The sequence below is a fragment of the Chaetodon auriga genome, chromosome 6, assembly GCF_051107435.1.
Source record: "Chaetodon auriga isolate fChaAug3 chromosome 6, fChaAug3.hap1, whole genome shotgun sequence".
Classification (NCBI taxonomy): Eukaryota; Metazoa; Chordata; class Actinopteri; order Chaetodontiformes; family Chaetodontidae; genus Chaetodon; species Chaetodon auriga.
Window position 1 is genome coordinate 3,884,425 of NC_135079.1, and position 9,888 is coordinate 3,894,312.

Below are 9,888 nucleotides of genomic sequence, written 5' to 3' on the forward strand. Positions count from 1 at the left end.
TCGGTTGGACTTGGACACAGATTTGGATTGCCTTTCAAAGTTATCATTACGCTGCCAGTGTGACCTTAGCACATCTAAATCTGCTGCAAATGACTGTGGGATTACTGTAATCACAATTCCCCCTAACAAGCTGGGGACTGGGAATAGTCTGCTCCAGGTTCAGTGAGCTACAGTTACAGGTCGACTGGTTTTTAAGCATCATTTTGAAACGTGGTATAAAACACTATTTTCAGGGTTAAATCCGAACATTTTTATATGTCTCCTTTCAAATATTTAACTGTCACATGCTGAGAACAGCATTCCCCCACAGGACTATCAATGGTGTCATTGATAACCAGGGGTGAAATGAAATGTGAGCTCTGTTGTTTCCATCTCAGAGGGGCTGAATACTACACAAAGAATATCTCAAGCTAAACTCGCTATTTTGTGCTGATCCACAGTCTATGTAAAGACGTCCACTGTGTAGACGCAGACTGACTCTCAGTGAACAGAGACAAGCTGTGTCTCACTGCTGCTGTCTCAGGACGTTTAAGGCAACATTTGGTCTATAACGAAACATGCAGATTAGAGGAAAATGAAATTGATATTTGTTTACTTTCCCAAACAAGTTGGGATGCTGTGTAAAGCATAAATAAAACAGAATGTGATCATTTGCTAATCCTTGTTGACATATACTCAATTGAAAACAGCACAAAGACAATATATTTAATGTCTGACCTCATGAGCTTCATTGATTTTTGCTAATATCTGCTTATTCTGATAGCACATTTCAAACACGTTGGGACAGGAGCAACTAAAGACTGGGAAAGATGTGGAACACTCCAAAAACACCTGTTTGAATCATTCCACAGGTAAACAGGTTCATTGGTAACAGGTGAGAGTATCATGATTGGGGCATCCTAGAAAGGCTCAGTCGCTCACAAGTGAGGATGGAGCGAGGTTCACCACTTGTGAACACATGATTGGATGAAGGAGATTACTAAATGAGCTCAGGAAGACTTCAGAAAACTGCTTGCACCTCTCTGAAGTACCAAACGGACAGAATTAACACCATTCAAATCAGATGACCTCGCAGTGAGATCTCACAATTCATTGTGATTTTCTGACGTTCACTGAACCGTCATGCATGGCAACACCCACCCACATGGTGCCTAAGAGGGATAAAACAAACCATAAAGGGGGCACTTGGCCCAGGTCTGGTGTTATTGCTGTGATGTACTCTGTTGGGTCCCATGACTTGTTCTTGGCCTTGTGTCACAGGACAGTTCCTGGTGCAGCTAATCCTCTCTTTGAAAAGGCATCTCCACCTCCAGCCAGTGAGCTCCAGCGGTTAGCCTGAGCCACATTACTTACACACATTACATACTGCATGTGAGTGCTGGGGTAACAATTCAATATTATTGTTTATTGCTCCTCTTTAGCTAGTTGCACCTAATTCATTGGCAACTCAGTGTATAACTCCTGCTCACACAGGGCGTGAGGCAGGGTGAATCTTGGACAGCTTGCAGTCTATCACAGGACTACTGTATAGCCAGACAACTATACCATTTATGGGAAATTTCCAGTGCTTCCAGTTAACCTCACCGGCATGCTTTTGGAGGAAGTTGTTGCACCTGGAGGAAAATCATGCAGACACAAGGAAAAACAAATAAAGGAAACTCGACACAGAATGGACCCAGCCCACCAGTTCTGGATTCAAAACACTGATCACTGCACTACTGAGCTGCTGGGAAAAATCTGAGAATGAATTTTATATTTATTTTATATCGCACACCTCTAAGAGCTTCAGTGTGTGGAGATAGGATAATATTTTGCAATTGTGGAAGGGATTAAAGCATCTTACTTCCTGTACTACCAATAGGATCACAAAATTTGGGTCATTTTACTGGAATCAGTGTGTGAGGGAATCACCATGCAGAAAATTTATTGTGATTTTGCAAATTTCCTGATGTAACTGTGATGATCAAACCTTTATGCCGGAGTACCACAGTTAGAGCCTTCCATAACTGTGCAGCATTATACAGAAACTGGCACTGTACCACAGAATACCACTAACCATCTGACGATTTCCATTTATATCCATTACCATCAAAGTGCCATTATACTGCAAAGACCTTTTAATTGTAGTTGAATCGCAACCTAATTGGTATAATGAAATAAGGAGATTCAACATAAATCCTGAAACCTACATTTGCTGTTGTGTCACACCGCCGTTGTGGGTTTTATGTGCTCATTTTGTTTGGAATTAAATGAAGGAAATCCAGAGGAGCAGCAGGAGAAACAGCAGATAAAACCACCACTTTACTGGCCACAGTGCTTGAATGAATGGCAGCTCGTACATCACTGGTCCTTGGACGTGCACCGGTGGACAGATAAAGAGAGCTCACAGAACGCTGTAATAAAGCCGGAACCTGACCTGCGGACGAGCACCAACAGCTGCAGCTTCTGTGTGATACAGGAGGTGGCAGGACGTTACCTACAGCTGTGTAGCTCTACCAAAGAAAAGAGAAAACATGGACAGAAAGGCCAGAAAGAAATCCTTTAGGTGAGAACAAAACCGTCCTCAAGTAACCCACAGCTAAAAACTAGGACGCTTTGACTCAGACGAGACACAACACGGTGGGAGCTGATAGCATTTATCGCCATTTGGAGTGTCCATTCTTATTTCACCCATCCAAACTCCTGCCATCAGCACTTCTCATGGCCTCGCCGTCTCGGTTTGACTCACGTCTTCACCAGATCACAGAATCAAGGCTGTGAGGCTGGACGTCACTGTCGCCTCACCGCTGGCTGTTTTCTTTTGTTTTATCAGAGCGGGCTCGAGCCGCTCATTGCATATCATGGCCCGCAGGCTTTTCTGTTTTTCAAAGCAGCTCCCAGACAGCACATGAAATACAATTCATTTCCCCTGGGTGTACACGGATCGTTTCAAGACAATAGGACACACACACACACATACACACTCAAGGTTTGTAAGTTAAAGAGTTGAGTGTGTAACCATGAAGTTATAAATAGTTAATCTAAATATAAATACATCACAGGATTGGATAACAGTTGCAGGATGTAACCTCTTGATTTGGGTGTAAATACACTCTGTGATGCTCAGACTCAAAAGGTTTCTGGTTGCCAGTCGTGAAAGTTCAAAGTTCACTGCTTTACTGACTTCCAGGCATATCACTCTTCACTTCACACAGGTATCAAAATACCCCTTTTAAATATCCATCACTTGATATTTATAAAGATAGTTGTATCGTTAGTTGGAAAGCTTACAGGTAACAGTGGAGGTGGTGGGAGAGAGGAGGATGATGGCTAAGCTTTCATCCCTGATGGAGAACATGTCCCACCCCATGTACGACCCCTCTGACCCCACTGAGCAGCTCCTTCAGTGAAGCCAGCTGTGCATCATCAATATCCCCTTTGCTGCTGTAACGCTGCATATTTCCCTGCTGTGGGATTAAGAAAGGATTATCTTATTTTATCTTAAACTTGTAACTGTGTGTTCAACTTGTCTTAACTTCCATCTTACTACAAAAACCATTATTCTATAAGGAAAATGTTTGGATGGTATGAGAGTGAAGAACCAGCTGCAGCATCATATCATTGATTTTCTCATTCATGGCAGCTCCGGGTGATTCCCATTGGCTGAGAGCTGGCGTCTCTGTGACGCACTGAAAACCAGTATGGCTTAACTTTCCATCAGAGGTCCGGGAGGGGTAAAGTTGTGACGCCGGATGGCATCATGTTACCAAAGTCAGGGTCAGTCCATGAAGAATTCAACAGGTAGGCGAGGTAAGCCGCCATCTGTGACCAGCTCTGTGTTTACCGTCACGAAATCAGAACAGCAGCGCAGACCGGAGTCCCTGCTGTTCAACGGTCCATATGAACTAATCGCTTGTTTCATCCCTATTTCAGAACAAGGGACTAATATCAAAGACAGTTTGTTCAATTTAAGCCTGAGTTTATGTTCCACACGATACAGACATGAGGGTTGTATGACCTACTGCTGCACATGTGAGACAGCTGTGTTGTTGGTGGTTGAACCAGCTGGAAAAAAACACTGAAAACTGATTCTAATATGGAACGTGAAGCAGCAGACGGCAGGCAGCACTGGAGATGAATCACAGAATGAGTCGCAGCGCAGTGAGACGCAGCGAGGAAATCATGAATAAGTTCAAATGAACACGTGGTTTAATGTGGTTTGTACATTGTCTTTGTAATTAGTCACCCTTAAATCTGTTCTCTGGCTATTTTGATCCAAAATCAACATCAGCTAAGCCTGCTCAGTCTCTTTATACATGTAGGATTAAAGGATGCTATTGCCTTAGCAGCAGGCAGAACAGCTGTATGGAGGCATCTGTAATTTTATTTTTTTTTTTCCATTCACTTTATCAGGTTCTTCCATTAATTTGTCACCCACATTTATACGATAGTATTCAGATTCAGAATAAGATTCAAAAAACTTTATTGATCCCTGCAGGGAAATTGCTTTGATGCAGTACAATCCATACAAACATTTCTGAGAAGCAACTTAATGAAATCACTTTATATCATAACAGTAAAATATTATTGTTTATTACATTATGACATATTTGTAATGTGTCAACAACACCTTGAAGACTTGTTGTTGGAGAGTAAAGGTGAAATCCACCTGTATTAATGTGATGTATCATCAGATTTGTTCGCCATCTTTCCAGGTCAAAGTTTCCCATCCTTCGGGTTAGCTGACCCCAGACGACCTGAAGAGAAGAAGGTTTTTATCATCCTCCTTTGGGCAAAGCGACCTTTTCACACTGAAAGCCGACATGCAGCACGCCGCACAGTCAGTCTGTCTCCTGAGCGTCGTCCTCCTGTTCATCATCATACTCCGTGAAGGAGGAGGCATTGTTCCTGGTAGACAGCAATCTATTAATACACACACATACAGAGAAACACACACATTATTCTACCACCAGGAACATCTCTGACATGGCTTCTGCTTGTGGACTCATGATAACGGTTCCTCTCAAATCTGCAAGGCCTTCAGGAAACTAAAACAAGAGACCTTTCAGCTCGCTGATTTAAAACGTCATCACTGAATGGAACTGTCGTTGATCTGCAGACGACAGAAACACAGAGACCAAGAGATCAAAAGCTGCTCCTGCTGAATTGATTGAACTGATCTGTGTCCTGTGCCGATCCTTCAAAACGATGATGATGTGATAGGAGAGCTCGCATACAACACAAGCGCTGATGGTGTCTAACAGAGGATTTAAGAGCAGCGCTGCAGGGTTTGTGTGCTGTCATCTTCAGCACAGCAGATTTTCAGAGGACGTAAATAAACTTCTTCTTCTTCTCTGTCTCTATCAGTTTACAAGAACCTTCCTTCTCTACAGGCAGACTTCACTGATCAGACATCAGAGTGCAGCACAGCATCATCACCTTTCTCATCAATGATGCTTATTAGCTTCTTTTCACAGCAGCACATTGACGCTCAGCTCATACTGACTTGCAGATTAGATTAAGACTTTTGGTATATTGACATGTGTGATTCCAGTGAATAATTTCCACTTCAGTATCTGACCAAAACATGGCCACAATCTGCCCTTTCAGAAAAGTGTTTCTGCAGAACATTCTGACGTCAGACTGAGGCTGACCTTTGACCTTTTGGATGTAAAACGCCATCACATCGTCATTTTATCCTGTGAGACTTTGGGGTTAAATTTTGTCATCGTGAGCACATAAAGTCTGGAGTTACACAAGAACGTGGTCTGTGAGGTCACAGTGACCTTTGACCTTTGACCACCAAATCTGAGTCAGTTCAAGAGGTTCCTGAGATTCACGGAATGGGACGGACAAACCGGAAACACAACGTCTCCTATTGCAGCGCAGAGGGATGAAAATAGATATAATATCATCATCATCATTAAACTAGAGTCAAACCTTTTGTGTAGTTCAAGATCATGAAAGATTGGGCCGGTGCATCTTATAAATGGCCAACAGATAACAGGAAGGGAGGCGCGATGCTAAGGTTCTTAGGACCCACCAGCGACTTCCTCTTCTTCTTTGGCTCCATAAATTAAGCTGTCAACTGTTTTCCGCCTGTGAAGCCACTCTGCCATCGAGAAATGTTCATAATCACCTTGAGCTGCTGCGATCCTATTAGCCACAGCCGCTGACTGCTCCTCTCAGTCGCTGTCTTTACGGCTTGACAAAATCCTTGACCACAAAAAACTCATAATACATAATGCCATAAATCCACTGCATCCAGTTTCCAGTGAGTTAGCCCGGGCTCGTCAGCATCAGCTCTCTGACTCGTCCACTGTGTCTCCGCTGAATGCTCGCTGAGAGGACGGCCTGCTGTGTGTTCAGCCAGCAGCTGCAGGCAGTTGTTTGGTTTTCCTCTGGCGCTGATAGACTCTGTTGTGTTGTGACATTAACCTTCAGGCCTGAACATCCTCTTTCATTTCCCATTTCCTCACCTTGTGAAACCATGATGGTTACATTGAAATGTGTCTTTAGTCATTTGAGCCCCTGTGTTTTCATGGCATTCATCTTCAAAACAGTGTGGAAGAAGAATTCTAATAAACGTGGTGATTAAGAGGATGAGTCCAGCTGTCTTTTCCTCCACAGTTCCTGTTTTTGACTCTTAGTCTTATCTCTCATTTATCTCATCAAGGTTGTCTGAACACATCTTGCACACACGCTGACACATACTGTACCTCCAGTAATTATGACAGGATCAAAGCAGGAAGTCAGGTGATGTAGCGTAATGAGAGAGAAACTCTGCATATGGAGGCGGTGCCATGGTTGGATGGCTCACCCTGGAGACTGTTCGTGTGCTTTATATTAACTTAACTTCAGCTACGTGACAGATTATTTCAACCCAAACCTTCATCTTTTCCCAAATCTAACCAGGTGCTCCTGCAGCCTGAACCTAACCACATAGTTTGGTGCCTCTCTGAGCAGATGGCGATTATCCAATGATAATACCTCTGTTGGTTTTTGAATGGGCGGCGGCAGGTAGCTAAATAATTTATAAGTGAACTACAGTGTCATCAGCCAAACAAAATATACACGCACTAACACAATTAACATGAGCATTGGTTTTCTTTCACTGCTCTCAGGGTCTCTGCGCTGGCCTGCTGATGAGATGGAGGCTGTTAGCAGCAATCGATACATCAGCTACTTAGGCTGAGCTTCTGCAGAGAGGGAAAACTGCTGTGAGCAGGCAACATCTCGGACATTTTGGAAAAATGAGGACGACGGGCTGCGTTCATGTCAGGAGCGCAGAGATATACGACACGGTGGCTGGGATGCTCTTCATCCTTCAACGGAGTAGAGCTGTCAGGAGCAGCTATTAAGCATATGAACTGGAAGTAATGGGATTTGTCTGAGAATCAAATACACACACACATTTTGGCAAAAGACCTCCCGTTCACTGCTGAGAGATTTCTGTGATGATGTCCTTGATGCACCTGAAACACTGTGGGTGGATATCATACCAGGCGCTGGGGCATCTCAGGACAGACTCATGGGTTGTTTTGTTCTCTCCTTTCCAACGTGGACTCACATGAATTCCACCTCAGTGAGTTCGCCAGAAAAATCGAGCACAGCTTTCCAGAGAAAAACGGAGGTTGACAGACCATTTTAGGGGTTTCGTTCCATATACATTTCTTTTCTTTGGTCTGGGGTGTTTAGTTTTACACCAGTTATTCATTATCGCCTTTTTCACTGGCAACCAAGTGTCGGCTAATTTGAACTAGTTAGTAAAGCCAAACGATGTCATTATAAAGCCAGGGAGGAGCGCTGATGCAGACCAGCCGATCTGATTAGGTGAAATAGGCACAGAATGATAACATGCGCCCTACATATGCACAAAAAGTGAAGCTCAGTTCTCCATTTCAGAGGGATTGTGTGACGCCGGCGCAGAAGTCTGACCCTGAAACTGTGATGTGATGGCACAGTGGGTGAGGGCGCTTTGACAGTTCACTCCTACGACCCAGTTTCAGTTTTTTGAGTCACACCATTTCACAGTGAGGTTTCAGTTTTCTCACTTCACTGGATCACATTCTCTCTCAAACAGCCACCACAAACAGCCTTGGCCGTACTTTTAACTGCTGAAACTCTCAGCCGAAGCCTTTCTGTGCTTGACAGCTAGAGAAAACTTTTCACACCCCGAAGAAAAGAAAAGATGTTCTTGTTTGCAGTACTGTGGCATAGAGGAGTGGAGGAACTTCTACCTTAATGTTCACATGAAAACAGCTCATCTGTATTTCTGAGTGGTGTTCATTGTGACTGACTCATAGTCTCTCCATTGACTCTGTCATGTGAGGGGAATATTCACCTAATTTCAGCCTTTATCGTGTCAAATTAACAAGAGTAAAACTACGACATCAGTGAAATAATCCAATAAACCGTAACAAAGTGGTTCAGGTACTCAACAGTAACTTGAATTCTGTGGATCTTTTCATGCTGTAATATTCTGACATTAGACCAACTGCAGTGGTGAAAAGTAAATATAACAATACCAAAAGCAGCAGTTTATCCTGTTATATATAGACTGTTAAGTAGTTTAATGTGTGTCCAGCAAAGGTCCTCAAATTTTACACAAATTTTCAACAGCCTGAGGCAAAAGCACATTAACGCAACCGGACGGCTCAGTTTGGTAGGATGCAAATGTTTAATTATTTGCATTCAATCAAGGAACATGTGCTCTTGTCTCTGTTACAGAATATAGTCATGTAGTAGGCCGATGCGTAACGTCTACCCTTTTACTTTGGTAGATTTTTACGTATGGAAACTATGAACGGTTCTATACAAATAAGGTTTATTATTTATTAATATTATTATTATTATTATTATTAGTAGTAGTAGTAGTAGTATGTACTTAAATAACACCAGTCACATCGTATGAGCTAGATATTACACTTTAGAGAGAGATGTGTTTCCTCGTTTGCTCTCAGTGTTTGATAAAAACTCTCAACAGTCGTTGTTTTAACTGAGGTCATACTTCTGTTTATCTCTGTTTAGAGCAGAATTATGTTTCAGTGTAATTTGTATACTGTATTGTCCAGACAGCAAAAGCTTGTCACTGTATGAAATGTCATCTGGTGACATTTTAACACACAAAGAATTAAATAGAATATTTATTACATTCATTTGAACTGTGCACATATTGTAATGGACCGTTGCATTATCCAAATAGCTTTAAAAAAAAAAAAAAAAAAAAAAACTGTCAGACGTATGCAGGAATAAATTGTTTTGTTTTGTTTTTTTCCATTTCTTGATTTGGAAAATGGATTTCTGTCTCATTTTGGCCGCATGTTCTGTGGCGGGTTGTATGTCGCAATAACCTCGTGGATTGCACAGGTGAATGACGCGCTAAATGCCGAAATGACTAAAATCTCATTTTCACGTCTTAAACTCCAAAACACAGTCTTTCTTCCGATATCAATAAGACATGATGGAAATAAATCGCCGTAATGTCCAAATTAATAAATATCCAGTGAAGTAAATGAGCGTTTATAAACAGAGGCACATTGCATTCATCCATGAGCCAGCCCCTTTCAGCGTAGTAGTGGACCGTACCAAGTCGAACCCCGGGGCGTTTACAGAAGACAAAGCCTCTACATTTACGTTAGATCTTGATTGTTCTAACACATATATCACACAGTGTGATGTAACTTGTGTGTGTAACTTGTGTGTGGTGATATATAGGGTGGCTAACGGGAGAAAGTTGATCCGTTATAGGCGCGCGGAAGGCGGAGCCCCCCTTTAAGCGAGGCGTGTTTCTGGCTGAGCCTTAAAGAAGTCAAAGCGCCGCGTCTGGAGCTGCACACCGGCCGGACTGGTTTACAAAGAAGCAAGTGATAATGTCTGCCCCGTGCATGTGCTCTCACAATTTCATTC